The sequence below is a fragment of the Empidonax traillii genome, unplaced genomic scaffold (assembly GCF_003031625.1).
Source record: "Empidonax traillii isolate 1590-97213 ecotype Southwest subspecies unplaced genomic scaffold, ASM303162v1 scaffold144:size1428860, whole genome shotgun sequence".
In the NCBI taxonomy this organism is placed as follows: domain Eukaryota; kingdom Metazoa; phylum Chordata; class Aves; order Passeriformes; family Tyrannidae; genus Empidonax; species Empidonax traillii.
The window spans coordinates 489,485-495,484 of record NW_020955337.1 but is presented as its reverse complement, the minus strand read 5'-3'; the positions used below and the strand labels follow the sequence as shown (position 1 = coordinate 495,484).

The 6,000-nt window shown below is 39.7% G+C and overlaps 1 protein-coding gene across 8 annotated transcripts in view; it reads left to right on the top strand.

Annotated features, from left to right (window-relative positions):
* Positions 1 to 6,000, top strand: part of WDFY3 (WD repeat and FYVE domain containing 3) — a 173,514-nt gene that overhangs the window by 50,219 nt on the left and 117,295 nt on the right. The window lies entirely within an intron of this gene.

The following is a 6,000-nucleotide window of genomic DNA, read 5'->3' as shown; positions in this document are numbered from 1 at the left end:
TTTTTTTTTTTTTTGTTTTTTTTTTTTTTTTTTTTTTTTTTTTTTTTTTTTTTTTTTTTTTATTTTTTTTTATTTTTTTTTTTTTATTCTTAGAGGTGTTAAAGCAATAAAATAACCTCACTGAATTCTCAGGTTTGGACACTACCTGTCAACTGAGACACCTCTGTAAGCATCTCTTCAACCTGTAGAAACAAACCAGTATTTCATTAGGTTGGTTGGCCTCTGCACTCTTATATTCATCTAAGAAAGGGAAGTTTAAACTTTCAGGTGATAACATAAGGTTTCTTGAGATAAGTTTTAAATTATTTCAGTGCAAAAGAAAAGAAAAGCACGCACCATAAGTCATCACCCTGAAATAACAGTGCGACCTTGCAGATTTTGGCCTGAAATAGTTCCTGTTTTAACCAGATGACCAGCTGTTTGACAAGAGGGAAACACAGTATTGGAACAGGCACTTTTATTACTAGGGCAGCACACTGGATTTGTTTCAAACCCTGTCTTACAGGGACCAGACGATATTCCCCAAACGAGGGTGTGCTAGTTCAGTCTGTCAGGGAGAGCTCATGGCATCCTTTTCAACAACACAGCTTCCTTGTGCACATTTTTCTTTGTGTGTGCATAGCTGTTTTGTTTTGGTGGTGGTGGAATGGCAGGAAGTAGTTGTGTTCTTTGCCTCCCCTCCCGCTGATGTTTTTGTCTACAAAGAGAATTTTTTATTCCTGCTCAGTTCTAAGCACAAATGGATGTGTATCTAGCCAGTAACAGCTCTTTATTGTTTCCTTTGAAGGCCAGACAATGTCCTTTTGAATACTGCATATTGATGATCATCTTCAGAATGTTAGTATTAAGTATATGACCAGGGAATCTGAAATTAAGGAAAGAAATAACAGACCTAGTGTGGAAGGAAATAGCAGGTGTGGAATTTACTGATAGTAATGGACTTCTGCGATTCATTATAACAAGAAGACTTTAATTTCATTTTTCCAAGATAGTTGGGGTGGAGATGTGTGCTGGTGTCCCATTATAATCTGCAAAGAAAGAAGTTGATTCCTGTTTCACAGCTAAGCTGCTGATGTAATACCAGTACAGTGCCTGGAGAGACACTTGTGACTGTAATTACGAACCAGATAATTATCTAGCTGCTTATTTAAATAACACCCTTTTGGAACTAGATGCACAGCTTGGACCTGTAATAGTTATTGTGAAAATGAGTGTCTCATGCAGCTTCTGCCTGTCTGTACTTTTTTTTCTTCACAAATGTTTTGATAGCTCTAGTGGTACTACCCATACATTATCATACCCTAACTTGTGTTAACAATTAGTGTGAGTGTTGTGTTTTTCTGGAAGTGTCTGTTTTTGAGCTTTGTTAAGTTGTTGGTATTTTCTGTAGAGTAATTTATGAGCACTTCTCCAACAGCTTCCACTAACAGTAGGAAAACTTTAAAATAATTTGAAGCATAGAAGTTACCTCTTGGACTAACTCCTGTAAAGCTTCTTCAGAATCTCTTGCATTCATCTTGTGGGATTCTCATATAAATTTAACAGAAAAGTGAAGAACTTGGTAGATGGCATTATATCAGAGATGCTGAAATATGTCAGCCTCACTTATGCTCATGGGGAAATGTGCAGCCATCTGACAGCCAGCAGAGGAAAACAAAGGGCTTTTAGAGTAAGGATGCTTGTACTTTACCTTCACTGCTTGCTCTGTTGCTCCTCCTATGGAGACACTTCTGCTTTTGCCACTAAGAGAAAACAATAATGTTTGTTACAAGAGTAGTATTTTGATTGTCACTGTCTTTGTGCATGTCTGAAATCTAGTCATTGAGTGTCTTATTTTAGTTTTGGTCCATACAGAGCACAACTGCCATTAATTCACATTTGTGTCTCCAGAAGATGAGTACAGTAGATTGAACTGCTTCAACCCTCCTGATAAACCATGTGCCTGTCCTAGTGAGGCTGTGTTATAGAGCTTCCACTTGCTTAGTCTGCTCTTTCAAAATAACTTCTGACTTCTTCCTCAGCTCAAAAAAGCCAAAGACTCAACAGCTGGAATGTCCAGCTCACAAGTTTGCTATGAAGTTGGCTTGGACGTGCTGGGGGAAGTAACTCATCAGGATGATGCTGTAAAGAACGTGGGGCTGCAGCGGGTTGAACGTGCCAGAAGAGGGAACGTGAGGCAGGGAAGAGCCTCCTGTCCTGAGGACTGGTTTCTGTCCTTGCCTCCTCCACAAAACTCCTCTTGAGGTTTTTGGGATTGCCCTCTAATTGCGTCCGTTGTGTACTGGGCATTTAGCTTTGAGATCACAAGCTGAGAGGAAGGGGACATCAACAAGGGAAGCAAGCAGAAAGATTCAAGCATTGGAAGACACCAAGCAGGATCAGTTGCTCCCCAAAGTATCCTAAGCTAGATATCCAACTTATTAGACATCACCAGTTTTAGCATGGCAGGGGTGGGTTCATTGTGTGTGTACTGAGGCTGTTAACAGGCCTGTGCTGTGGGGCAGGTTTGTGAAAATAAGTTGGTTTATTAGTTGTGAGTCATTCTGATCTGGCAGCGATGAGTGGGACAGAAGAATCCATGAGGAAATTCATTGCTGGGTGTGCAGAGCAGCCTTTCAGTCCATGTTGCAGTAACTAAGGTGTATCGGAGGGATGAAGTAACAAAATACTGAACAGCTGCTTATGAAGCATCTGCTGAGAGAGGCAGGAGGCTCTTTGGGGATTGTAGGAATTGAGTGTGCAATTTAAGACTGTACTGTAATGCATGTGCAGAGCCAGGCCAAATTCAAGCCCTACAAGCAATTACAAGACAGGTGTTCCTTAACTTGCGAGTTTGCTTCTCTTAATTGCTGTGCAGGGTGCTTGATTGTCATGTGCTGTAAACAAGCAGTGGTGAACAGGTGACTTGACTGTTACTGAAAATAATGGAATGCTTTCATTTTTGGCCTTAAGGAGAATGCAGGTCTTAATGCTGAATTCAAGTCATGTGCAGTGGTTGCAACTGACTGTGAAGACTGTGCACATGCTTTCACTTAGTAGAATAAGAGAGCCCCTTCTTCTGCATCTTTTTGGTTTGTAGGAAAAGGTTTAGGTGTACTGCTTTCTTCTTTGCAGACCTAAGGCTAAGCAAAGAGAACTTCAGTCAAAACATTTATACAGGAAAAAGTAGCAACATACTGCTGTTCTTCCACTGTTCACTTTATCTAAGACTTGGGCCTAATGCTGGAGCTCCCAGAGCCCACAGCTCTCTTCCTTGTATTTCCATAGATAATCTGTGCTATGATAATGACAGAGAATATCATTGTATTTGGGCTGCCAAAAATTAATCACATAAATTCTTTCAGCGTTCAGGTACAGTATATTTCAGATGATGATGCATGGAGCCCACACTTGGCTTTTTCCTAATAGGACAGAAACACAGTAGGGCTCAACTCTGGAATAATTCCACTAGTACTACTCTGAAATGTATGTGTTGTGTACATTCAAGTTGATGCACAGGGTAGATCAATTGAGGGTAGACTTTCCATGATTCTGAAGACTGAGCAGAAACTACTGCCAGATAAAGCAGGTCTAGAGGGCAGGTAACATCGTTAAAGAAAAGCATCCTATATTGTCAAGATCTTCGTGTATAAATATCAGTGTTACTACCCCTGTCTTCACTTTGTGCAGTGCAACGTGGACTCTGTATCTGTGAAAAACATCAAGAAAGCAAATATTTTATTGTAAAGGGTGTTCCTGAAGCAGTATCTTCTAGGAAGATTTTCTTGAGCATTTTAAAGGGTGTCTTTGGGACAAAAATCTGACATTCCTTGGCATTGTGGTGTTTTGGTGTGGTACTTGGTTTCTGGGTTGGCTTTTTTGGGGGGGTGGGTGGGGGGTGGAGTTCCAACTGAATTAAGTACATACAGGGAATATATTGATTTTTGTAGTGTTTTTGGTTACTTCTGGAAAAAAAAACCACAAACAAAATTAAATCAATGTAGATATTATTTATACTGTGTTATGTCCATTCTCCCCATCTCTGCCCCTCTTTTACATTGAGGTTTAATACTTGATCATACTAGGGAAACAGACAGGAAGGGACCATGACTGTATTAAGAAAGTGAGAGTACTTTAATTGTTCTCTGTGTTTGTCATCCCTCTGGGTTAAAACTGCCCCAGTGGAGGTAAATAGATCTTATCTTGGAGATGCTGTCCCAGTAGGCTCCCGTTACATGAGGAAAATTATGTGTAACATTTACTTGGACTTCTCTGACTGTAAGATAATTGCCCCATCTACAACTACAACTGTGTGGCTGACCCACTGCAAATACCTGTTCTAGGTATGTGCTTAGACTGAAGAAAGCAATAGGATTTAAAAGAGAAATTGTCCACACTAGCAAAAGTCTACAGCAGTGGTGGATTCAATGACAATATCATTTTGGGTGTTGGACTTAGAGTTCTTAGCATTTTGTGAATCATAAAAAGAAATATAAAACATTATCTTACAAGATTTTATGAAAAAGAAAATACCGCTTTTTTTCTTGCTACTTAGGCAGTGAAGCTTTGGCTCTTTGAGCTCACATGTGGTATTCTGTTAGTTTACTTGTTGTTACAGCGAGAGAGGAGTTCCCAAACTGAGGAGCTGGGAAAAGCTGAAACTACTGTTTCATTTTTAACTGCATGATTCATGCTGATTTGAAGTCTTACCTGTGTTATTTCCGAGGGATACACACTAAGAAACAACATGCAGTTCTGTCTCATTTTTCTTCAAATGTGAAAAGCTGCATATTTCCAGCATGGGCTGACAGTTTCTGGCTTGTACATTGTTGTAGGGTTTTTGATGACTTCTCGTTTCATAAATTCTTTTTTTTTTTGCATAGTACCAAAAAGTTCATTAGCAATTAGTTCCTAATTTTTCTTCTGTGTTAGTAAAATGATGTTTTATGAACATATTCCAGAAAGGTATCTCTTTCTTGGCTAAAGAGAAAATATTTTTCTTTTATTAATGCTTCCTACTAGTAGTTGATTATTTTCACTTTGACAAGCATAGCTCCAGGTTGTTATTGGTGTTATTTTCCTGGCTTTAGTACCCAATCACAACCTAATCTCTGCTTTTGAGTTCTTCTTCCCTCTGTTACTTTATTCACAGCACTTTTGGAATCATCACTTCTCCTTTTAATAAGTGACCCTTCATGGTAACATCTCTTTTGGATAATTGAAGTAATTAAGTTCTCTAACTTCCTTGCTGTGAGGCATTTTCTACTCTTTAATAATTCTCACAGCTGCTTCTGACCTTTGTTTTTTCGACTGCCTTTAAGCAAAGAGATGTAGGCATTACAATTCTGTGGAGTATTTCATTGCTGGTGGTCTTAACTTTGGGTATGGAGCTGAAACAGTTTCCCTTGTTTTCCTTTACCCTTTTGCTTTCTTGAACCTCGCTGTGAGAATATTCCCTTTTGCTGCAGTGTCTAGTTTGCTACATCTGTTGAGGGATTTATCTGCCCTGACCCTCACAACTCTTGTGCAAGATCCTGCGTGATAGGCTTTAGTCTCACATTTGGAAGATTTGGTCTGTGTTGTTTGAAGACTAATATACAGACGCTGTGTTGTATCAGTGAGATGCTTTAAAATGTGGGCACATGTGATGTGGTAAAGCTGAAGCTGGGCAAGATCAAGCAGGACTTCAGAGCCCTGGGATCATGAGTGAAGGGGACAGGGGCCCAAGTGATACTCTACTTTATCTTTCCAGTCAGGGATCGTGGTACAGGCCCAGAGCTTTAACTTTTGTGATAACAGGACATTCTTCAAAGATTGCAGACTTCTGGAGAGAGATGGGATCCGCAGGCTTATAGAGGAAAGAAATCTGCTAGGGGACTTCAGCCACTCTGATGTCTGCTGGAAAAAATGGTCTTTAAAGGTCTCTTGCAATCCAAACCATTCTATGATTATAAAACAAGTTTCTTGTGCTTCAGGAGAAGACTGAGGTGTTATTCTGCAGACTCCCAGTAGCTGAGGTGG